This window comes from Panthera tigris, chromosome A3, assembly GCF_018350195.1.
Source record: "Panthera tigris isolate Pti1 chromosome A3, P.tigris_Pti1_mat1.1, whole genome shotgun sequence".
Lineage (NCBI taxonomy): Eukaryota > Metazoa > Chordata > Mammalia > Carnivora > Felidae > Panthera > Panthera tigris.
The window spans coordinates 94096765-94123348 of record NC_056662.1 but is presented as its reverse complement, the minus strand read 5'-3'; the positions used below and the strand labels follow the sequence as shown (position 1 = coordinate 94123348).

General features: G+C 38.1%; 1 protein-coding gene across 6 annotated transcripts in view; it reads right to left on the bottom strand.

Moving 5' to 3' along the window:
- Positions 1 to 26584, bottom strand: part of LOC102949004 (lithostathine-like) — a 423911-nt gene that overhangs the window by 22333 nt on the left and 374994 nt on the right. For 5 of the 6 annotated variants that reach the window (XM_042981823.1, XM_042981826.1, XM_042981827.1 and 2 more), the window contains 2 exons: positions 18557 to 18727; positions 8150 to 8305 (listed from right to left, as the gene is read on the bottom strand). The gene's annotated coding sequence lies outside the window, so the exon portion shown is untranslated. The remainder of the gene's footprint in view (positions 1 to 8149; positions 8306 to 18556; positions 18728 to 26584) is intronic. The other variant, XM_042981824.1, reaches the window with a different exon arrangement.

Below are 26584 nucleotides of genomic sequence, written 5' to 3'. Positions count from 1 at the left end.
GCCAAACTTTTCCAGAGGGGTAACAATCATAAAAGTCAAGCTGTGACTTTTCACAGTTATTTAGAGACTGTAATATCACTGAATTTAAGCCATGTGAATAGAAAATACCAACTATTGGAGCAATAATTGCCACTAGGAAAAAAATCCATTTATCTTACAAGAGCCTCAAATGATTCTTTCATTGATATAAAAAATAAATCCCAGAAACATCATCCTCTTGTCTTCTGACCCAATGCCACCCACTGGAGGTGATAAATGCAGGAACATCTGGGAGGCCGCTACTCAAAGAGCTGTGCAGATTGGCTTCCTTTGGCAATTTACTGGGCAAGGACTGCCCCTTGGGACAATATACCTTCAGAAAAAAAAGTGAGAGGCAGCTGAGTTTTTCAAGTGGCATTCCAGGACTGGCAGCGTGTAACAAGAAATGAAGTAAGGGTTTATAGACCCATAGGCAAGGAGGGTCACAGACTATGGAATGCCAGGAACCTCACTAGTCTTAGATCTAAGACCAATCTCACAGACAGAACTTTTTTTTTTGTCTTTTTAAAATAATTTATTTATTTTATATAACTTTATTAATTTATGACTCCTGGGTTATAAGATACAGAAGAGCCAAGTCTGGTTAACAAAAACACTTACCAGAAGGTCAAATGGTGGGTCAAGAATTAAAGGAAGAGCTAAAGAATTAGCTTCAGAAAAATAAGGGCAGAATAACAACAGGGTTTTTAGTAGCAAAAAATAATGGTTTATCTCTTCAGGCCACTGATATAGGTGTTAGGTCAATATTAATCCTTTTAAATCCTGTTTCCATAATCCAAATCCTCAAGAGAGTGTCCAAATAGCCTACACAGGGTAACGTGCCTGCTGCTTGGACCAGGAAGGACAGAACACCTTGATTAATAGCCCTATCAAGACTACCCACAGTGGGGAAGTTGTATCTGAGGCAGGGAAATTGATATGCTATTTCTAGAAGTTGTAGGAATGCAAGTCACATGAAGCAATCCACTTTGAATCATACACTTTTACTCCTGAGAGCAGAACTTAGTTCTTCTAGAGCAGAGTCCAGCCCACAGAGTTTCTCTGTAGACTGGAAACTTTGTGTACTTGGAGTAAAAAAAGAAGTCTACTATCTCTCCCTCCATAAATCATGTATATGGGTATTTTATATTTTTACACTTGAAGATTTATTTCTTTTTAACAATTATAATTACTATACCTAATTTTCTCCATTAATATTTCATTAAAAGAATTTCCTGTCATTAAACTTATTCGAATACATAATTTACTGACTGCTATGCCATTATGGGTTATCATAATTTAGCCTATATTCATTTTCAAGTAATTTAAGTTTTTAAAGAAATCTGAACATACTGTAATGAATAATCTTGCACATAAATTTATGTACACATCTGCAATTATTTTCCCAAATAAATTCCTAGAATTATCAGGTCTAAACAAATGAACACTATTAGGATACATATTGCCAAATTTACCTCCACAAGGGTATTTACCTCCACAGAAGAAGACCCTGAAGGTGTGTTTAAAATGAAGGCAGAGGCACAGGGCTAGTACCCTGGAGAGTATTGTGGACCACTGGCTGGCTTGGCACAGTGGAAACATTTGGTCTGGTTATCACATACCTATCCCTGGGAATAGGGTGAATACTCAACTCCTAAGGAATAGTGGATATAGATTTCCAAGTTAATTTGTGTCCCAGGAATACCCAACACGAGATGCTCTACGGTTAGAGATGTATTTACAACTGCTAGCACCAGAATGACCATAAACCAATCTTAATAAACTATCCATAGCATGTCTAATTGTAAGTAAATCTTGATAAAATCTTGAAGGTAACTAATTGCAAATGTACCCTAAGGTAATTAAATGAGGTGACTAAATCATTGTATTTCTTCTTCCAGGATTATTTGCATTTGATGTCTTCTTCACAGAAGAAAGTTTGTGGTACAGAATCAAATACAGACGTGGAAAAGACATAAAATAACTTGTCCCAGGAGGGACATAAAATAATTTTTCCCAGGAGACAAATACACAGAATGTGTACCAACTCTCTTCTATTCAAAACCCATAGCAGAAAGCATTAGTCTATCAGGCAGTCTTTCCTACTCAGCCTGGATACAACTTTAGAATCTTTCTCATCCCAGCAATTCAGGCAGATAATAGTGGTAGCTGGAGGAGGAACTTCACTTAAAATCTATTTCAATCTCTGATAGGAAGTTTACCTCAGTTATCTTAACACTTCCCATCCCAGTGTAGTGCTCCCATGTAAGTATTAGCTAATGTTGATGCAATACACTCTACATTGCACAGTGAGCATAGGTTTCTCCATTTAATCTTTATAACATTGGGACACGTATTATCCCCCATTTTATGGCTAAAAAGATTGAAGCTTAGGGATGTTAAATAGCGTGCCCTAAATTCCCTGGCTAGTGATTATCAACTATGTGAAGGGTCTGAGAATGTATTCAACTGGGGTCACTGTATTCAAAAAAATTTCCTGATCCATATTATGTGGGACATTGTCTATCTTATGTATAAGGTACTTGAAGAAGGAGTTTAGTTGCTGTATTTTTTAGTGTATAAGACTCATCCCAGCAGCACACACAAATTCTGAAAAGCTATTTGAAGAAGACAGGGAAAATAATGATGCTCTTATTTTTACAAGGATTCTCAGTATTTCTGTAGATAGTTTGAAAGCTTCTCTTTGCTTTCTGGCAGCTTGAATCTGAATGATTATTCCATGAGAACACATCTTTAAAATCGTTTGAAAAGGTAATCCTATAGCCCGTAAGATCTAAGGTTTAGGAAGCTTTGGGGGGAATCATCCTTGATTTTTTTTTCATTAATACATATATTCCTGTTTCTCATAGTTTGGTGTCCTTCTTTTTAAATGTAATATCTCTCCTAGGTTTCTGCACCTCAGGGAGATCTTAGGCGGTTTTGGATTTATCTCTTACCTTTGTCTTCCAAAAAAAATGAGACCATCCTTTGTGTTTCGGAAGATAGCTTTGAAAAGAAGCTTCAGAAAGCCTGGGGTTTTAGACATATTGAAGGGTGTTGGATTTATGTAGCTTCATTTTACCAGTAGTGTCAGTCCATGCTGAGCCTGGACCTATTTCTTTGGCTGGAGGCACATCGATCTCAGGTTGTATTTTCTTTCTTGGCAGTGTTAAGTACGGCTTCTCCCTGTACTGCCTCCTGCCATGTTCTGTGCTAGTCAGGACGGGTGACTTCTGGTATCAACTATTCAAGACTTTTCCCTGAATAGTGATGGCCATTTGTGTGTGTGTGTTGTGTGTGTAGGTGTGTGCGAGCTTGTACTCTGGCCCTTGACCATCAGGGATCTCCTGGCATGGTCATGGCTCCTGAAGGTAGAGACAGGAAATGCCCAGAGATGCCTTGGGAAGCTTGTCCAAGGGAAATGAATGAAGGTGGCAGCTGCTACTTCTTTCGGTTGACTATGTGTAATGTAGTCTGTTTACTTTTAAATTTTGCTGTTTTGATCCAGCTTTGAGGCCCTTCTGGAGGTTGGTCAGTTCCTGTTTGGGGCCAGGTGATTAAGTCCATACCCAAATCCCTTCCGTTATCAGGTCTCACACTCCAGGGCCTCTTAATACCTAATGCCCAATTACCCTAAGGCCAGGTACCAAACAACTAGCAACTGTCCCTGTGCCTGGAGTCAGAGAAGTTATTTGAATTAGCCAGTTCACAGGGAGCCACAAACCTAATTAATCTCACCTCAACTGTCACACATAAGCTGTACCCTACAACTCTAGCTTGCTGCTACCCTATTTCTAGAGTGCAATCCCCTATGTGGCCCTGCCTGGCAGGTCTTCTCTGCCTTCCACCTATTCAAGTGTAATTATGTTGCATGCCACTAAAAGAATCTTTAAATCTCATAAAATAGCAGGGTACTGTTTAAGATGCCTTCACTCTCAGGAATTGAAAGCATGGATTCAAGTGGCTTAAACTATAAGGAGATCTTTTGACTCAATTACAAGAAATTCAAAATAGGGTCAGCTTCAGGTACCCACTGATCAAAGCTTGGACCCCTCTTCTACATGATTCTGAAGGCTCTTCCCTTCTTTGTTAAATAATTTTTTATTGACATATAATTGATATATTAGCTTGAGATGTACAAGATAATGATTCATTATTTGTATATATTGTGAAATGATCATCACAATATGTCTGGTCAATACCTATCACTAAAGTTAAAACATTTGTTTTTCCTTATAATAAGAACTTTTCAGATGTACTCTCTTAGGGACACCTGGGTGGGTCAGTTGGTTAAGTATCCAACTTGGGTTCAGGTCATGATCTTGTGGTTTGTGAGTTTGAGCCCCACGTGGAGCTCTCTGCTGTCAGCATGGAGCCCACTTAGGATCCTCTGTCCCCAGCTCTCTCTGCCCCTCCTCCGTTTATGTATGCTTTCCCTCTCTCTCAAAAATAAACACTTAAAAAAAAAAAGATTTACTCTTAGCAACTTTAAATGTGGAATACAGTATTGTTAACTATACTTGCCATGCTGTACATTACATACCCATGACTTACTTAGTTTATAACTAGACATTTGTACCTTTTGATCCTCTCACCCACTTTACCCCCTTGCCCCTGCTTCCAACCTCTGGCAACCACTAATCTGTTCTCTGTATCTGTGAGCTTTTTCTTTTCTTTTCTTGAGATTTCACATGTGAGATCATATGGGTTGTGTTTATTTGGCTGATTTATTTCACATATCATGATGACATCAAGGTCCATTCATATTTTTGCAAATGGTAAGATTTCCTTTTCTATGGTTGAATAATATTCATGTGTGTATGTGTGTGTGTGTGTGTGTGTGTGTGTGTACAGTAAATTTTCTTTATCCATTCATTCATCCATAGGCATCTAGGCTATTTCCATTGTCTCCCCTATTGCAAATAATGCTGCATTGAAAATGGGGTGTATATATCACTTCAACTTAGTGTTTTCATTTCCCTCAGATAAATACCCAGGAGTGGAACTGCTGAATTATATTGTAGTTTTATTTTAAAATTTTTGGGGAACTTCGATATTGTTTTCCACAGTGGCTGCACCAATTTACATTCCCATCAATAGTGCACAAAAGTTCCCTTTTCTGTACATATTTACTAACACTTGTTTTCTCTTCTCTTCCTGATTCTAACAGGTATGTGTATTTTTATGCTATTACCATACTCTCCTGATCACTACAGTTTTGTAGTGTAGTTTGAAATGAGGAAGTGTGATGTCTCCAGCTTTGTTTATCTTTCTCAGGATTTCTTTGGCTAGTTGGGACTTCTGTGACACCATATAGATTTTGAGATTGTTTTTTCTATTTCTGTGAAAAATGTCATTGGAATTTTCATAGGGATTTCATTGAATCTATAGATGGTTTTGTACAATATGGACATGTTAGATAAAATAGACTTTAAGCCAAAAACAGTAAAAAGAGACAAAGAAAAAGCATTTGACACAATACAGCATCCTTTCATGATTAAAAATGTCAACAAATTGGGTATAGAAGGAATAAACCTCAACATCATAAAGGCCATAGGTGGCAAACCCACAGCTAGTATCACACTCAATGGTGAAAAACTGAAAGCTTTTCTTTTAAGATCAGGAATAAGACAAGGGTGCCCACTCTCACCACTCTTATTTAACATTGCACTGGAAGTCCTAGCCAGAGCAACTAAACAAGGCAAAGAAATAAAAATATATCCAATTTGAAAATGAAGAAGCAAAACTGTTGTGATTTGCAGATGATATGATTTTATAGAGAGAGAATCCTAAATAATCAACAAAACAACTGCTGGAACTGATCAACAAATTCAGTAAACATGCAGGATATAAAATCAATATACAGAAATCAGTTGTGTTTCTTAATTTCCTCCATGAGAGAAATCACAGCCAAGATCTTTCTTCTTCATAAACTGTGCTATCTTGGAAGAGGGCTGATATGGGTAGTAAATCTGCTCCTCTTACCCTTTCCCGTGTGTCCAAACTTGTATTGTTTTGCTCCAGTAGTACACTGAAATTTCTCCTTTGAAAACCTGAACTTCCATAAAGGCTATTTTGTCCATGGGTGATTGTCTAAAACACTGTTTTCCAGGGAGTCCCTGACTTTGACTGACAGGGGCTAGGGCCATTCATAGGCCACTGCAGGTGCCATTGCCAGGACTGAGGTCTGTATGTCTGTTACCCAATGCACGGGTTTGAGACTCATCCTGAGGGACTTGATGTATAATGCTGGATCCCATAGTTCCTTCAAAGGCACTTTTATCCATGGATAGATCTCAAACCATTGTTGAGGGGAGGACAAAAGTGAGAAACACTTTATTCCACCATATGCTGATGTCACTCCTCCTTCTTAAATTGTTTTTAAATTGTTTAAAACGTTTTTATTTATTTTTGAGAGAAAGACAGAGACAGAGACAGAGTGCAAGCAGGGGAGGAGCAGAGAGAGAAGGAGACACTGAATCCGAACCAGGCTCCAGGCTTTGAGGTGTCAGCATAGAGCCCGACGCGGGGCTCGAACCCACAGACCCTAAGATCAGGACCTGAGCTGAAGTCGGATGCTTAACTGACTAAGCCACCCAGGCGCCCCAAATCACTCTTCCTTTTTATTGTCTCGAGTAACAATTCTTGGCTTTTGTTGAGACCACTATTAGGTTAAATTAAACCTGAGTCAGAATATAGTCACCCTCCCTTGAAACTCATGGTGACATAGAAGAGGTTAAATGTATGTATATATATATATATATATGTATACACACACACACACACACACACACACACACACACACACACAGATCCACAATTTGCTTTTCAGCAATATATATATATATATATATATATATATATATATATATATATATATTTATTTCATTTTTAAGGAGGAACGTGGAAATGAATGTTGGCAAAGAACCAGCAGTATTTACTGTGCCTAGGTATATGTCTTTATTTACTTCATTCTTCTAACCTCACCTTTATAATTGCTAGCTTTGTAATCTTGGACAACTTCCTTAGAGTCTTGAAACATGAATTTCCTCAACTATGATACAATTTTAGGGGAAAAAATCAATGAAAATTCGTCACCATTAACATATAGGACAAAACAGTATAGCTGATGGCTGATATTCCTTGATCTTTGGATAAAGTCTTTTCTTCCTAAATAGAGGAGTTGGCTTTAGAACACACAAATAATATTGCAAAGGGGAGTAACTTACTATACTATATCCATCAGTGTAGCTGATGTTGGATGCGGTCCTGTGGTCAGGACTTGCAGGAGTAGGGGGAAATATGGAACACCTTCCGCACATCAGGGATATGAAATTTGGGGGAAGGAACACAACTAAATCTTCTCTATCTTTTATACTACTTATCTTTTTCCTGCCATGGTAAAATATCCCAAAGTCCATGAAGAAAGATGTTAAAGCAAAGAGAATGTATTTGTAGGGAAATAAGGAGCCATGGCAAATCAAAAACTTCTCCCCCTAAACACAAAAGTAATGGCTTACTAGTGAAAGAAAGCTATAGGAAAATGGGCGGGTAGAGACTGGTGAGGTAGAATGAATACCTGACCAGGAGACAGAAACAAAGTTCAAGTCCACCTTCACCATTTGCTCTCAATTTTATCTTGAGCAAATTCTGAGCCTATTTTAGGTACAGTCTTTCCATCAGTCAAATGGTAGTAAATGTGTCTGCCTTCTGAACCTCTCAAGGGGACCATGAGAACTGAATGACTCAGTGGAAATGAAAGTGTTTTAAAAAACACTATTCTTCATAAATATGGACAAAAATATGCCCTATCTCTGTAAATATATCGAGTCCCCACACCTACCTTCTCTCTTTACTAGTCAGCCAGATCAACCAGCAAATTTAAAATCTAGGCTGAGTGTATTTTCTAACGTTTATGTTTTGGAAAAACTAAAAAGGCAAAATATAATCCACTCTCCTAAACTGATATGAGATATTCAGGAAAAAGTTCTACCAAATGATTCTTTTCCTAATAATAGATATATACGTATATATGAAGATCAAACACCACCATTAAACACAGAAAGGTAATGCAAAGCCAGTTCAGGGTCTCAATGAAATGGCAAGGCAGTAAGATTAATAAGCAGCATACCATAGTCCATGCCCAAGAAACCATTCATTTAGTGCTTGGAAACTTCTCAAACAGAATCTTCTATGTCCTCGTTCACAATTTTCTTTGTTCCTTTAAAGACTTCTCCTTTAGGAGAGTAGTCGCAGGCTTGAGGACCATTTCCAGAATAGCTTCTGCCTATAAAACAGCTTTATTAAAGTTTTGATTTATTAATTGTCCTTAATTAGTTTCTGTGATCACATTTGCCCTTTTATCTTCAAGTGATGTTCTCACTGTAATTTTTATAAATGAAAAGACTAAAAATATGGACTTCAAATACTCAGTAGTGGTGCAGTTGGGGATAATATATCTGCTGGGATGTTATCTATGTCTGTCAAAGCCCCGTGGCTAGTCAGAGTCTAGGACGGAAATGTGGGACTTTCTGTGCAGCTACTGGTTTGAGATTATGTGTGTATGTATATGTATACTTGCATGTAATTGTGTGTGTGTGTGTCAGCAGAGTGGTGAGAAATAATAGACATGGTTGACTCCAAAAACCTACATCTTGTCTCTGCCCTCTGACCACATTATCACATAAGGGTACCCAGCAGTCACTGTCCCTCCCTGGACCCTGGCTTGCTTTATTTATTCATTCATTCATTTATTTATTTATTTATTTATTTATTTATTTTTGAGAGAGACAGAGACAGCCTGAGTGGGGGGAGAGGCATAGAGACAGGAAGACAGAGAATCCCAAGCAGGCTTTGCACTGCCAGCACACAGGCCAAAGCGGGCTCAGACTCACAAAACCATGAGATCATGCCCTGAACGAAAACCAAGAGTTGGACACTTAACTGACTGAGCCACCCAGGTGTCCCTTTTGTCCCTGGCTTGTTATCTGTGACGCTAAGATCATGAAATTTGCTCTTCTTACTTCACAGTGCTTTCATAAGAATTATTTAAATAATACATCATTAGGAAGCATTGCGTAAAGGATTTCCTGTCAATGACACTCATCAGAGATTCTACAAACAGAAATCCTAGTCAACTCTCACAGACTAGCTTATGTCCTTCCTTCTTCACAAAACATTTCTAACTTCTTTAGTAAACACATTTCTGTTTTTTCTCAACTCCTGTGGCACCAATAATTCTCCATAACTTATTTCTGAATGAGTCTCATATTCATTTTTATCTCAATGGGTGAACTCTAAGATTCTTGTAACTGGGGCCAATGTCTTACATGAAAGGTGGTGAACTAGGTAAGGGCAGTGGTTTTGGAGTCAACACATATTAATACAAATCCTAGTTTTTCCTAGGAAGTTGGTTTCCTAGAAGGCTGACCTTTTAAGTCTCAGTTTTTTCCTTTGAAAAATGGAGGTAGTAATAACTAGCTCAAAAATTTGGTGTGGTAATTAAATAAGACAATATCTGAAGACTTTAGCATGGTTTCTGGCAAATAATAAGTACTGAGTAAAGGCAGGTATGATTACTTAATAATAATAGCCAAAAATGTTATGGTATTATTTATAATGATGACCTTGAGACACCATAAGAGTCTAGAGTGCTTTTGGAATCAGTGAAGAAAAGTTAGATTCAAATTCAACATGATATTTAGTCTTTAGTGTATTTTAATAGACCTGTGACTTTTAAACTATTATTACTTGCCTAGACTTTTGATACTTCACTGTGTCTTTCTTACTGCCAAAGAATAAAATTTGATATTTTGATTGTGAGCGAGCACCTTCATGTTGTTTTCATTTTTTTTTTCCCAAATGGTGATTTCTTTGGGGCCCCTGGATGGCTCAGTCAGTTAAGCATCTGACTTCGGCTCAGGTCATGATCTCACAGTTCATGGGTTTGAGTCCTGCGTTGGGCTCTGTGCTGACAGCTCAGAGCCTGGAGCCTTCTTCAAATTCTGTATCTCCCTCTCTTTCTGCCCCTCCCCTGCTCATGCTCTCTTCTTTCAAAAAAAAAATAACATTAAAAAATATATTTAAAAAATAAATGGTACTTTCTTTATCTGAAAAATCCAAGCACAAGTCTGATTTCCCTTTCTGCACTAGATTCTGACTAGTGCTCACAGATCTTCTCTGCAAAGCCTGCAGCCATCTCATATGTAATTTTGTCTACAGGTCTTGCCAGTGGATCCCAGCATCTATAAGACTTCCTCCTACTTTGGGTGCAAGGATCATCAGAGCTGAAGAAACAGAGCCTTACTTTCTGCCTGCCAGGTACTGATTCCATTCAACCTTGAGGTTTACATCACGGCAAACTACAATTTTTTATGGCAACATCATCAAGTACTCAGAAGAAGCTGTATGGTACTCTATGCCTAGGACTAGGTTAGAGATGTGATAAACTTCACGTCTCCACATGTGCCTTTCATGGGCCTGGAGACCATTTGGCACATAGGATGAGTCACTTGGAAAGCTAACACACATCATAGTGGGAACCCATCTGTCCCAAGTCCTCCAGTTTCTGAGACTGCCCTTTTCTTCAAGACTCAGGTAAAATAACTTGAGACTTAAAAGTATGTAACTAAGGGAAGTCTTCTGTGTGTTCTCCAAAGATTCCTGAGGAGGTTAGGGGAACGTTTCATTTTCTTGTGTCAGGCCTTGCTAAACCTGCCTGCCTCTTTGCTGTTTTCATCTCTTGACATTGGCTTTCATTCCTGAGTTTGACTTGTTTTGTGCCATACTAGGCAACTTTTTCTTATTTGATTTCCTGAAAATACCCATCTCAAAAATGTTTTTTGTGGTAAGTATTTACAGAAAAAGATGAGGATAGTGGAAAGTAATGCCAGTATAGGGAAGAAATGCACATCAAGATCAATGTCAACTAACAATTCCTTGAAATTCCCTGACAAATGGAATGTCTACTAGCTGAGGCTCTTCATGCCCCCCCCCCCCCACCTACCTAGCCAATCTGGTCTCTCTTCTTTTCCTTCCCTTCATGTCTCTCTGCTTCTTGTTTTTTCCCCAAGGTTCTCTTTTCCTGTGTCTCATGAGATAGAGTGAACAACTCTCAAATCCATGTTACTTTTGTAGGCAGAGCAATTTTAGTGCTCTTGTGTTCATTCTTCCCAGCAATTCCAGGATAAAATTCAGAGGATGATGTTGTGCTTATTATCTTAAGAGAAATGTCAAAGTGTCTGTCTGAAACATGAAAAAAAAATCTCATTTATTGGTGATTTATTTCACTTTCCTACTAATTACAGGCAGTTTCAGTTGTATTTTAGAAGATACATTAAGTTTACAGTAAATAAGAGGAGGGGAAGTAGATAAGGATAATAAGAAAAAATGTAAAAAGGAAAAATGTGGCCATAATATGGGTCCTGAGACCTTCAGAATGGGACTGAAAAGAGAAGGAAAGAGATGTGACGATAAGGCAGAGTTCTAGACTTCACTTTCTAGCTCCATGGTAGTCTGGTGTGGCTTAAGTTGTGGCCAACAGCATGTGAGCAGACATAATGTGCACTATCTTTAGGTGTATATTTATATTTTTTTCCCTTCTGCCAGATGAATCAGTAGGTTGCTAAGAGCCACAGGTGAAAGAATCCTGGATCTCTGAAGGACTATATGGAACAGAACTCCTTTGCACAATGGACTGTGAATAAGGTCTACATTAATTTTCCCTCGACCCAAAGAAGAAATGAGTAGTAAATTGGTTACACTCCATGCTAATACTTTCATCTTCTCAAATACAACTGAAACTGCCTGTAATTAGTAGGAAAGTGAAAGAAATCACCAATAAATGAGATTTTTTTTTTCATGTTTCAGACAAACACTTTGACATTTCTCTTAAGACAATAAGCATAACATCATTCTCTGAATTTTTCCTAGGAATTTCTGGAAAGAATGGAGCACACGTTGTATATTACAAGTTGGCAGTAGTGTGTTGGATAAACCCCATGCCAGTACTTTTTCTCTATTGGAGAAGGATTCCTTATCATTATTAAATAGTGTTCTTTCCTTATCTTCAGTACTGGCCTCACAGTTCATTCTTCTTCAGAAAAATCTTTCCTAATTTTTCAGTGGTTATTAACTCTGTGCTTGATTAAATCAGTTTACATTAGGATTGTTCTCATGTTGTATCAGGTGTACTTGTTTAGTGGCTCTGGCTAGACCAAGATTAAAGTCCAATTGGACAGGCCAGTTATCTTCTTCATTCATTCAGATGGATACAAAGGAGTAGAGAGAGTTCTTTGAGAAGGGACTGGCAAACTTGTTCTGTAAAGAGCCAGCTAGTAAATGCTTTGGGCTTTGCAGGCCATACAGTTCTATCAGGACCACTCCAACCTGTTATTGTAGCAGAAAAATAGCTATAGAAAATAAAATGAATAAGTGTGCCTTTGTTCCAATAAATTTCTATTTACAAAAACAGGAAGAAGAATGATTTGGCCTTTAGACCACGATCCTGTTCTTGAGGATTCCTTAGACTTTCATAGTTTTCTATAGGGTACACATCTTCCCGTCTATGGAGAGCACCTTAATGCCCATAAAAACAATACACTCATCTTTTTATATGAGTGATCAGAGCCCAATGTATGGAAATCAATAGGATTAATCAATGTTCCTTAATTCAAATTGAACTGGGACCTGGTAAACTTTGAAAAAGTGAGGTAGTAGCCATCTTGATGTAAGAAAAAGTTAATTCTTATTAGAGAGGAACTCTTAAAACACCTTTTTTTTCCTTTTTTGCTCCACCTAAAATCTACTGTTTCTATCTTATTGACCAGATTGCATTTGAATGATGGCTTCAGAAAGAACACTGATGAAAAAAACAATGAAATCATCACTTTTAAGACATGGACCAATAGCCTCAACCTAACATTCATCTTGCATTTGTCTAAGAAGAATAGGTGTTCAATAAATATTTTTGAATGAATAACTACAATGTTTTTATATAATATCCTTTATAATATTATATGATTTCCATTTATTATATGAAAATTTGATTAAATGATTTAATATTTATATTGATTAACATTTGCTTATTCCAATACTTTCTTAATCTTTAAAAAAATATCTATAGTATTAATACATTAAGAGAAAATCACAGAAAAAGTCAAAATACATGGCAAACTTTAAGGTTTTTTATATATCTTGCTAAATTTCCAGGAAGCCTAGAATTTGAAACAAGGAAAAATAAATGATCAACCTGCTCTATTTCCAACAAAACTTATGAAAATAGACATATTCAAAGCTTTGGAATGAGAAGCCAAGTATAATTAAGGAAAACTGAGAGAGGGGGGAAATAAGCCATTTCCTCAGGATTTGGTAGAAACCTATAACAGAAGCGGCTCACTGTGCAGCCAAATCAATTCAGTTCATCACACCTTTATTGGATTATGGGTTTGTAAGTCTTTGAGTTTGATTCTGCCCATAAGTACTTATATTCTTGGTGGAGAAGAGTCTGTGAAGAAAATCAAATAACCCAATTCAATCTATAAGGCAAGTTTTACCCCGGTACCCAAATCAGATGAAGACATCACGAGAAAATAAAACTACAGATCAATATATCTTACTAATATGAATGTAAAAATCCTCAACAAAATCCTAGCAAACTGAGTCCAACAACATGTAAAAATAATTATATACCATGACCAAGTGGGATTTGCCTCAGTCATGCAAGATTGGTTCAAGCTGTGAAAACGACTTAATGTTATGCACCACATATACACCAAGTGACGATGTAGAGAAATCGGAGTCTTCATTAATTGCTGGTAGGAATGTGAAATGGCAAAGCCACTTACAAAAACAGTTTGGCAGTTCTTCAAAGAGTTAAATATGTAATTACTATATGTCCCATAAATTCCACTCTTAGGTATATGCCCAAAAGAAATTTTAAAAAATTCCATACAAAAACTTGTGCACAAATATTTACAGCAGTATTCGTAATAGTCAAAAAGTAGACAGAACTCAAAAGTCCATCAAATGATGAATAAGCAAAATGTGGTATATCTACACAATGGAATATTAGTAGGTCATAAAAATGAATGAATGGTATAGGTTATAACATGTATGAATCTTGAAAACATAATGCTAGTCTAGGAAGATGGCAGTGTAGGAGGACACTGAGCTCACCACGCGTCCTGCTGATCACTTAGATTCCACCTACACCTGCTTAAATAACCCAGAAAACCGCCAGAAGACTAGCAGAACAGAGTCTCTGGAGCCAAGCGCAGACGAGAGGCCCACGGAAGAGTGTAGGAAGGGCGGCGAGGTGGTGCGCTCTACACGGACTGGTGGGAGGGAGCCGGGGCAGAGGGGCGGCCTGCAGGCCAAGCAGAGCGCCCGAGTCTGGCTTGCAAAAGCGGAGGGGCCGGACAGAGTATGTTCCGACAGCAAGCAGGACTTGACATCTGGAAGGTTATAAGCTAACAGCTCTGCTCAGAGAATGGAAGGGCTGGAGGACAACGGGAGGGAAAGTTGTTGAGCCCCAGACGACAGAGCTCAGCTTGGCGGGGAACAAAGGCACTCGCCAGTGCCATCTCCCTCACCCATCCCCCAGACAAAATCCCAAAGGGAACCGGTTCCTGCCAGGGAACTTGCTTGCACCGTGCAAATACCCAACACTGTGCTTCTGCGGATCCATCCTTCCAGCGGTGGGTCTGATGCCCTCCCAATGCTGCAGGGCCCCTCTCGAAGTGGATCACCAAAGGATAAGCGAGCTGAGAGTGTCCCTCCTGCCCCTGTGCACCTTGCGTATCCACCACAGCTAATACGCCAGATCGCCAGCACCACAAGACTGGCAGTGTGCAAGTAGCCCAGACAGGCCATACCACCCCACAGAGAATCCTACCCCTAGGAGAGGAGAAGAGAAGGTACAAACCAGTCAGACTGTGGCCCCAGCGTGGGCTGGGGGCAGACATCAGGTCTGACTGCGGCCCCACCCACCAACGCAAGTTATTCAAGACAGCACAGGGGAAGTGCCCCGCAGTCCCGCACCACTCCAGGGAGTATCCAAAATGACGAAACGGAAGAATTCCCCTCAAAAAAACCTCCAGGAAATAAAAACAGCTAATGAACTGATCAAAAACGATTTAAACAATATAACAGAAAGTGAATTTAGAATAATAGTCATAATTAATCGCTGGGTTTGAAAACAGTATAAAGGACAGCAGAGAATCTATTGCTACAGAGATCAAGGGACTAAGGAACAGCCAGGAGGAGCTAAAAAATGCTATCAATGAGCTGCAAAATAAAATGGAGACAACCACGGCTCGGATTGAAGAAGCAGAGGAGAGAATAGGTGAACTAGGAGATAAAATTATGGAAAAAGAAGAAGCTGAGAAAAAGAGAGATAAAAAAATCCAGGAGTATGAGGGGAAAATTAGAGAACTAAGTGATACACTAAAGAGAAATAATCTACGCATAATTGGTATACCAGAGGAGGAAGAGAGAGGGAAAGTTGCTGAAGGTGTACTTGAAGAAATAATAGCTGAGAACTTCCCTGAACTGGGGAAGGAAAAAGGCATTGAAATCCAAGAGGCACAGAGAACTCCCTTCAGACGTAACGTGAATCGATCTTCTGCACAACATATCATAGTGAAACTGGCAAAATACAAGGATAAAGAGAAAATTCTGAAAGCGGCTAGAGATAAACATGCTCTAACATATAAAGGGAGACCTATAAGACTCGTGACCGATCTCTCTACTGAAACTTGGCAGGCCAGAAAGGAATGGCAGGAGATCTTCAATATGATGAACAGAGAAATATGCAGCCGAGAATCCTTTATCCAGCAAATCTGTCATTTAGAATAGAAGGAGAGATAAAGGTCTTCCCAAACAAACAAAAACTGAAGGAATTTGTCACCACTAAACCAGCCCTACAAGAAATCCTAAGGGGGATCCTGTGAGACAAAGTACCAGAGACATCGCTACAAGCATGAAACCTACAGACATCACAATGACTCTAAACCCATATCTTTCTATAATAACACTGAACGTAAATGGACTAAATGCGCCAACCAAAAGATATATAGTATCAGAATGGATAAAAAATCAAGACCCATCTATTTGCTGTCTACAAGAGACCCATTTTAGATCTGAGGACACCTTTAGATTGAGAGTGAGGGGATGGAGGACTATTTATCATGCCACTGGAAGTCAAAAGAAAGCTGGAGTAGCTGTACTTATATCAGACAAACTAGACTTTAAATTAAAGTCTGTAACAAGAGATGAAGAAGGGCATTATATAATAATCACAGGGTCTATCCATCAGGAAGAGCTAACAATTATAAATGTTTATGTGCCGAATACAGGAGCCCCCAAATATATAAAACAATTACTCACAAATGTAAGCAACCTTATTGATAAGAATGTGGTAATTGCAGGGGACTTTAACACTCCACTTACAGAAATGGATAGATCATCTAGACACAGGATCTATAAAGAAACAAGGGCCCTCAGTGATACATTGGATCAGATGGACTTGACATATATATTTAGAACTCTGCATCCCAAAGCAACAGAATATACTTTCTTCTCGAGTGCACATGGAACATTCTCCAGATAGATCACATACTGGGTCACAAAACAGCCCTTCATAAGTAAACAAGAATTGAGATCATACCATGCATACTTTCAGACCACAATGCTATGAAGCTTGAAATCAACCACAGGAAAAAGTCTGGAAAACCTCCAAAAGCATGGAGGTTAAAGAACACCCTACTAAAGAATGAGTGGGTCAACCAGGCATTTAGAGAAGAAATTTAAGAATATATGGAAACAAACGAAAATGAAAATACAACAATCCAAATGCTTTGGGATGACCAACCATGCTGAATAAAAATGGGGCACTTTGGAGAAATTCTAATTTTGGGAACAAACAAATTTGGGAACAAATTCAAAGACCAATTGAGGATTTGGGACCATGCTCCTGAGAGGAGGGGACACTAAAATTATCCTTTGCCTGGAGCCATCCACTGGGGTCTCACTTCTTTGGGCCTTGTTACTACCAAATCTTTGATGTAATTCTGTATTGCACACTCCACTCCAAAGAGTTCCTTTAATTGTGCACTGTCAAAATTGTGAAACCATAGACTTGAGGGTCAGTCCCAAATATAACACCAATCCATCAGGTCAGAAGCAATTACACATATATGTGAGGTCTGTCCAGCTTCAATCCAGCTGTATAACATAGAAGGGAGTTAGGGGTATAAAGTATTATGTCAGTTGAAATGCTTGAGGATGGTTTTATAAAAAATTAATTGAAGTCATTGAAGTAATTTTTCTCTAGATATCAGCATTTTGGTCCTTTAGTTCTTTGAGTGAGGTAAAAATGTGGCTAATGCTGTAAGCTAATTAATTGCTCTGTGCACAAACATTAATTACGAAGAGATAAGGTTCAATACTAGCTGTACACGGGGTGTTAAGCAGCCAGCTAGGTTTTGAAAAGAAAAGAAGAAAAAGCTCATTTCTTGGAAAGGAGAATGAAGAAATGAGAGTTATTGGATTTAAGCTAGGAAAATCCATCAGGATAAAACATATCCTTGTTTCTTTACCTTTTTGATGAAATGCTGCATGATTCATGCATCTCATCTTTGCAGGGATATTAGAATTGTGACAAACACCCAGCAAAATATTCTGCATGGTACATGAAGGTCAAGAGTGAGATTTAAGCTGGGTGTGGAACATCTATTTTGTCAAAGGCTTTATCTACAATCTTTGGGCTTCAGCCTCCACTCTGGACACATTTTCAACTATGGACCTCTCAAACTTGCTTAAGAAATAATTTCCTTACTTTAACTGTTAATTGACCTTTAATTTAAACACGGTCTAACTCCTAACAGACATTTAGCATAATTTCTGATGCACAAAGTACTCACTACATCCTTGTTGAATGAATGAATGAATGAATCAATCAATCAATCAATCAATCAATGAGACTACTCAGTTGTGGCTGTCTGAGTCTACACCTGCTTCACTGTTGGGAGAACACAAAGCATATATTATACAAAATGTCAAAAGGTAGATTTTGTGTGAGAATGAAAGCTTATACAATTTATATCATAAATAAGCAAAGAGTGACTGTATGGTATCCTTTGAAAATTCTCCAGAAAGGCGCCTCGCCGAGTAGATCTCTTTCTGTTGACTAAAGTTTTACATTTTGACTAATACCTTATGTCTGGTTAAAAGAACACTGCCCTTGGGATAGAATGCATTCATATGTTGCAGATGTAAATACTTCCATAAGAAAAGACTTACCACTGGGGCACCTGGGTGGTTCAGTCGGTTGAGCATCAGACTTCAGCTCAGGTCATGATCTCACAGCTTGTGAGCTCGAGGGCTGCATCGGGCTCTGTGCTGATGGCTCAAAGAGCCTGGAGCCTACTTCAGATTCTGTGTTTCCCTCTATCTGCCCCTCCCCTGCTTGTGCTCTTTCTCTCCTTCTCTCAAAAATGAATGAAAACATTTTAAAATTTTTTAAAAAGAAAAGACTTACCAGATTCATTCCGCATGCTGAGTGAGGGTCTGAAGACTGCTCCCAGAAACAAAACAACTAATGGACGCGGTTTGCTGGAGGAAGGGTGGTGCAATGCCTTACAGCAGAAGTTGAGAAGGGTAGACGGGAAGGTTTGTAGCAGCTGTACGACAGCATGAGGGTACCAAGAACCTGAAGACGGGAGAAAAGGAATGAACTGAATTGGAGTTTAGGAATGTGGGAGGCAGTTGCTGATGTCTTAATTATTAAGAAGCGGCTGGGATAGACTCTGTCTTTACAGCACAATGAGACTGCATCTCGTGTCGCTATTTCACCTTTTGACTATGAGTGAGAGATGACTGTAGAACATCAGCACCAAACAAGTCTTTTATCATCGAAACTAATCACTTCCTTTTACAGTTCCAGTTAAGTAATTTGGGCTAAGTCACACTTAAGTAGTTGATGATGAGAGCCCCCCTTCTGCAGTGTTTTTGCAGTAATCCACAAATATGCAAGTTATAATTCTTCTGCCTGTTTTATTCCCCAAATTTCACAGGTATGAAAATAAAGGACTTCCAAGCTGATAGTGGAAGCCACCTGAAGCTGAGCCACGTTGTGTCCCAGTCTCAGTGCAGGTGGTTACTCTAAAGAAACACACAAATTTAAGAATCAGAAGGAAATGATGAACACTTAATATTTTGCAGTTATTCAGAAAAATACATTTGTAACATTCAGCTAATCCTCCTGTAAATACTTTCTCAAAGTCTCATCCATCACAGTATAGCTGCCCCCAGTCTCTCTTCCCCTTTTTCTAGTTCTCCTTTGAACCCAAGCTATACTGGCTGTGACTATCTTAATTTCTCACTTTCTGTGTTGATTTGTCTCTTCAGAGGAAAAGACAAGTATTTTTCTTACAAAATTAATTACATTATCCATGCTTTTTAAAATTATTCTTACCACCTCTCATTTCCTACATGGAAAACCAGACCCATTAACTTCATGGGCAAGGAAAATATTTCCTTAGTAGCCTGAGAATAATCTTATGTTACATTATAACTAGAATGTATGGGAGAAATGCAATCATAGTTTAAATACATGTAGAAAAACTATATGATATAATTCAGCATTACTTGTGTTTAAAAATAAAAGCTCTTGGAAAAACTTGGAAGTGAATTTCCTAACCCCCAAAAAAGGTATTTACAAAGGCCTATAGCAAACATCAAAGTATCTTAAAGATAGGGGAAGAAGGAACCCATTTTATCACCACTGATCTTTAGTATAATATCAGATGTCTGGCCAATATGGGAGGACCCTCAAAAATAACAAGCAGTATTCATATGAGACAAAACTGTTGTGATACATATATATATTATGATCCTTCACATAGAAAACACAAGAAGACCAACAGACTATTAGATATGTTAAAGACCAGCACATGCAAATCAATATTATATTTGTAAAAATTTTTATATTTATTTATTTGAGAGAGAGAGAGAGAGAGAGAGAGAATGAGCAGGGAGGGGCAGAGAGGGGACAGAGGATCTGAAGCAGGCTCCACGCTCACAGTCAAAAGGCCAATGTGGGGCTTGAAGTCACAAACTGCGAGATTATGACCTGAGCCAAAGCTGAACACTTAACCAACTGAGCCACCCAGGCACCCCAATAATATATTTTATACTGGAAGTTACTGATTAGAAAATGTAATTGAGAAAGAAAATAGCATGTACAACAATAGGTGTAGAGTATATAGGAATCAACCAATAAAAATGTGCAAATTTTATGAATAAAATTATACTAATCTTTAAAAAAATGTTTTTAATGTTTATTCTTGAGAGAGAGAGAGAGAGAGTGAGTGGGGAGGGTCAGAGAGAGAGGGAGACACAGAATCTGAAGCAGGCTCCAGGCTCTGAGCTGTCAGTACAGAGCCTGAGGTGAGGCTCAAACCCATGAGCTGTGAGATCATGACCTGAGTCAAAGTTGGACACTTATCCCACTGAGGCACCCAGGTGCTCCTATGAATAAAATGTTATTTAAAAACTTTTAAAAAGCTGAAATAATGGAGAAATATACCAGACGAAATGAGGATTTCATATTGCAAATATGTCAATTTTCCCTAAGTTCATCCAAAAATATAATGAAACTCTAGTTGAAATCTGAGGATATGGGGAGGTGAAATTCGATAATCTGCTTAAAATGCACATGGAAAAAGTAAAGGTTAAAAATGAAGAAAGAAAACTTCTCAAAAAGAATTAACACTATGATATACTAGAATGTAATATATACTACAATATATTACAAAGCCAAGGCAATTAAAACAATGTAGAAATGGGTCAGAGAAAGACAAAGAGACCAAAAGAACAGTCTGGAAAGTTGAGACATACACCCATATCTACAAAGCTCCCCCATTTGATAATGGTGACAACATGAAGCAGTAGGGAAGACATTGCTTGACAAATAGTGTTGAGAAGTTTGTTTTCAATATGAAGAAAAGTAAAACTGGATTATATTCCAAATAGTAAAGAAAAATAATTTTCTGATAGATTAAAGACGAAAACATTAAGGGAAAAACTAGAAAACCATTAAAGAAATATATATATATATATATATACATATATAAAGCAAGGAAAAAATTCTTAAAGACACCAAATGCAAAAACCATAAAAGAAAACATTTTGTAGATTTAACTATGTCAAAATTAGATTGTAAATAATTATAGTGTGAGAGAATAAGTATTCATCTATAGAGAGATAATTAATAAAGGGTTAATATTAATTAATGCATAATTAATAAAGGATTAGCACATAACCAAAAGAAAGATAATCTTCTCAATAGAAAACTAGGCAAAACATAAATAGGCAATCCAAAAAGGCAAAACCAAGAATTGCTAATGTGCATGTAAAGAGATGCCCAATTTCATTAATTATCAGAGAAATGCAAATTAAACTAACAATGATACAGTACCCTATACCCATCTGATTGGCAAAAGTTAAAGTCTGATAAAATCATGTTCTGGTGAGGATGTGAAAACAGGAATTGTAAACGAGTAGAGCTATTCTGAAATAATTTGTAAGTATTTAATAAAGTTAAATATGTACATACCTAATACTGAATATGGAACCTAGATTATTTCTTACACAGATGCACAGAAATATAAATGATTGGGCAAGAATATTCATCACAGTATTGCTTACAATAGCCAAAGCCTCGAAACAGCCTAAATGTCCATCAAAAATATGTTATCTAGGGGGCCTAAGTGGCTCAATTGGTTAAGCATCTGACTTCAGCTCAGGTCATGGTCTCATGGTTCATGAGTTCGAGTCCGCACTGGGCTCCGTGCTGACAGCTCAGAGCCTGGAGCCTGCTTTGGATTCTGTGTCTTCCTCTCTCCCTGCCCCTCCCCTGCTCACTCTCTGTCTTTCTCTTTCTCAAAAATAAATAAACATTAAAAAAATGTTTTTAAATGTGCTATCTAGAAAGTATGAAGAGTTATGCATAAGCTAAAAGGAGCATTCCAGATTTTTACCTAGCTATAGATTGGTCTATATAGATAGATGCATAAATGGGTATCAGTATGGATTGATCTCAGAAATAGATCTCAGAAAAACTGTCATGTTGAAATATTAAAATTGTAATTTATTGTATAGAACAATACCAATAACGTAAATTAAATGGTTAAGAGTGGGTACCTATGCTAATAAGACTGATGAAACAAAAAGAGGGAAGAATAAAATTAAACACAGAACAGAGAATATACACAGACCAATTAAGATAGAGTTACAAAATTATTACAGTCAAATCCACGTCAGTGCACCTGAATTTATATACATACATACATGTGTAGCTATATATTTGTGTCACATAAGAATTTGCTAATTTTTTCAATTAAATACATGTCAGGTTTTGTTTTAAAATGACTTCACATTTTCTTCCATTAATTCTTCTGACAAGTAATCTGAAGTGCACTGTTTTGTACTTGTCCACATGGAGACTCCTTGGTTACTAGTGTGACCCACTTTCCCAGAGTGAGTATAAAACCCAGCTGTTGTCTTTCCTTGTCTGCATGGTTTGTCATAATCAAGATGCTCTGGACTTCTCTGCAAAGCTCAAGATCTAATTGAGGGTTTTACTCCACAGTTCATTTATATACATATCAGATAAGACTCGTTGGTATTCAACAAAACCCGTCAGTTAGCAACTCATTTCTGAGTTCCTCATTGCCTGAATCATTTATGAGCTCTGGTGCCACCTTAAAAAGACTCTGTATCTGTCCTGTTTATATATCTTCCTTGTGGCCTAAATCGCTGACAAATTCTGGTTAACTGAAAGTTTGTTCTAAATTTGGTTTTGCTCAATCTTTTTTATTTTTTAATTTTTTTAATGTTTTATTTATTTTTGAGAGAGAGACAGAGTGCGAGCGGGAGAGGGGCAGAGAGAGAGGGAGACACAGAATCCGAAGCAGGCTCCAGGCTCCGCGCTGTCAGCACAGAGTCCAATGCAGGGCTCGAACTCATGAACTATGAGCTCATGGCCTGAGCTGAAGTCAGATGCTTAACCAACTGAGCTACCCAGACTCCCTGGTTTTGCTCAGTTTTTGATGTTTTAACCACAACAGATATTTATTGACTTCTTTTTATTTTTTTTAAGTTTATTTTGAGAGAGAGAGAGCATGCGCATGCACACATAAGGGAGGGGCAGAGAGAGAGAATCCCAAGCAGGCTCCATGCTCTCAGCTGAGCCCGACTCTGGACTCGAACTCACAGACCATGAGATCATGACCAGAGCAAGAATTAAGAGTCAAATGCTTAACTGACTGAGCCACCCAAGCATCCCTATTGACTTCTTAAAACAGATATATTTTTTTGAGTTCTTACAATAGTGATATCTATTGAAAAAGAACCCTTTGGAGGGAAGATCTTTTCCCTCTCTCTGTAGGATGTGCTTAATCCTTTGGTTTATGAGTTCATAATCAAGGCATTTACAGCCACCTGAGATAGTCAATTTGTATTATGGATCACTTCTCCAGGAGGGAGTAGTCTGTCTCACCTAGACAAAGCCTTGGTAATTCACTTCCTTAAAATTAATGAAAACACCACAGTAGAAATTACATTGAAATTCACTTTCTTTTTCTGTAATTCAGTCAGATTTAGAGAATCCAGATAGTGTTCTGGGATTGTTGTGCCAATTTCCCCATTTTTCTCTGAACAAATATCTACTGTGAATAAATGAAGTGGCCTGGGAAGTGTGGGAAGCTAGTAAGATTGTCCCAGGATGTTCATATGACAACAGTGGTTTCCTACATTATATCTCATCCACAAAGTCTTTTTTTCTTAAAAAAGTTTTGTTAATTTTTATTCATTTTTGAGAGACAGAGAGAACAGAATGTGAGTGGGGGAGGGGGGGAGGGGCAGAGAGAGACAGACAGAATCTGAAGCAGGCTCCAGGCTCCCAGCTGTCGGCACAGAGCCTGACGTGGGGCTGGGGCTTGAACTCACTGACTGCGAGATCATGACCTGAGCCGAAGTTGGATGCTCAACTAAGTGAGCCACTCAGGCGCCCCATGTTCACAAAGTCTTATACCACAAGACCCCATCCTGGATCAGGACCTCTAATCTCTATGACATCGTGGTGGGTAAAGAGCCTGAGCTGATGATGAGACAAGGCTGATTTCCTAAACTGACTTTCCCTCTATTTTCAAACTCTGTTCATGGGCTATAAAATGAAAATAATAATAATAATAATAATAATAATAATAATAATTCTCATCTTACAGGGCCAAAAAGCAGTATGGCATAGTTTCTACAAGTTTGGGCACAGATTCATTTGGTCCTGGAGTCAATTTTCAGAACTGTTTTACTAATTATGTTTTCCTAGACAAGTTGATTAACTTCTCTTTATGTTTTATTCCTATCTGCAAAACAAGGATAATTTAAAAGTACCTATATTATAAATGGTTGTGAGGGTAAAATTAGGTAGCTCAAGTAAACCTGTTAACAGAGGGCCTGACACATAATTAGAGCTCAATAAATGCTGGCAATATTATTATTATGGCTGTTGTGAAAATTGAAATGATGGCTATTTATGCAAATCACTCAGCGTTAAGCTTGGTGCCGAATAGACACTCAATTAATATTAGTTCCCTTCTTAGCAACGAAAAAAGTGTGGATCTAATTTGCATAGGACTTGAAAGAGTGCTATCTCAAAAAACACCATAGGAAAACAAAACAACTCTCCTATACTAAGGAATTACATAGCGACATCTGTTAGAAAGTGTTGTAGACAGCCTTCTCATCAAGATACCTCAGTCTTCACTAAGAAAACAGCTAAGATTTCCTAACAAGAGAAAGATGGCCCAAATCTTCAAAGAAAGATCCAAAGGAATGAGATGGACACATCAGAGCTGTCCTTTGCCTCTCCCACATTCCTTGCAGATACTTTTCAGTCAAGTGACAGAGGAAAAAAGAGTCTGATATTTTGTTTTGTGAGTGAACAGAGCCAGTCTGGCTTGACCTTAAACACTGAGTAAACAGCCTGTCCCAGAGAAAGGGGAGATACTGTTGGCCAGCACCACCCATGAGAAAATGAGTAGGAGGAACCTGAGCCAGAGATGGAGAGCAGAGAGGAATGAGAAATATGAGAGGTAAGTATTGTCATGATAACTCTTTCAGATGTGGGTTAGCATTTGAGCTCATTAAGCCCTTTCAAATAAATTCCCTGTTTCTGGCAAAGCTTCTTATTTAATGAGAAAGTCTAGATCTCACTCCTCTACCTTCCAAGGTAGCCAACTGAGGGGACTCAAGTTGTCCCCTGTTGAGATAGCTTCACAGGCATTACATTGACTTTACTCAAGGGGGAACTGGAGAGATAATGTTGTGGGAAAATGTTGTCCATGCCAAGATATGAGCAGAGAGAAAAATAATTTCTAGGTATTGCAATGGATTTCAAAGACATTAGCAGGGAAAACAGGAACATAGAGCATTTGATTTTTATCAGGGTTCCCGTAGTCCATTCAAGAGTCTTCTACCCCAGACTGTGGCTTGGGCCAACTGTAGCCATCTTCCATATTGGTGTCCTCAGTGAGAGAGATAAGGACTTCAAGCATAAAAACTCTACTCAATGGTCAGTCAGGAATCAGATCAGTCTTGAACATGTACTCTTTTATTCATTTAAATAGCATCTATAAACTGTACTATGTAGCAATCTCTTTGCCAGGAGTGATGGACTTAATGATGAATGAGTCTCTGTCCTCATGAATCTTACAATCTAGTATAGAAGGAAGATATAGAAACAGATAATCCTATAAGCCACAATAAGGCAGTTATGTATAAAACTAGATATATGTACAAGGTCTACTACAATCAAGAACAGGGGATTCAACACAGTTGAGACAGAGAGGAAGGAGATAAAGTAATTTCAGGGAAAATATATTGTAATATGTAATATTTAAGCTAAGATTAAAGTCAAGGGAAGTCGATCAGGGGCCATAGAATGACATTTTAGAAAGAAGGAAGAGTAAAGCAGTCAGAGAAGTCAGGAAGAATGTGTACAAGAAGTGGTGTTGCCAAAGAGCAAAGTGGCAGGGAGGAGCGAAAGATGAATCTCAGAGGCAAGTAGAGTCAGAAGACAAGGGACCTGAACTTCATGCCAAAGGAGTGAGGAGTCAAATTATTTTAGCAGAAGAGTGACATGGTAAGATTTCTATGTCAGAAAAATCTCTCTGGAAACAACAAAGAACAGAGATTGGTGGAAGGCATGGCTGAAAGCAGAGAATGCAGGTAGAGAATAATGCAATAGTTTGTTGAGAAATTATCAGGGCCTAAACTAGTTGCAGGTAGGAGAATTTAAAAGAAGGTATGGATCTAATGACATTTGATAAATTTAGGAGGTAAAATATTCAGGTTTGTTGTGATTGGTTGGAAGCAGTTTGTGATGGTATATCAACTGAGGTAGAGAATACAGAAAGAATTATCCTGATAGGTTGCCATACACACACCAGTCTTCTCACAGTGAATGAATTCTATATGGTCCTTCTCCATCGGAGAAAGGAGAAAA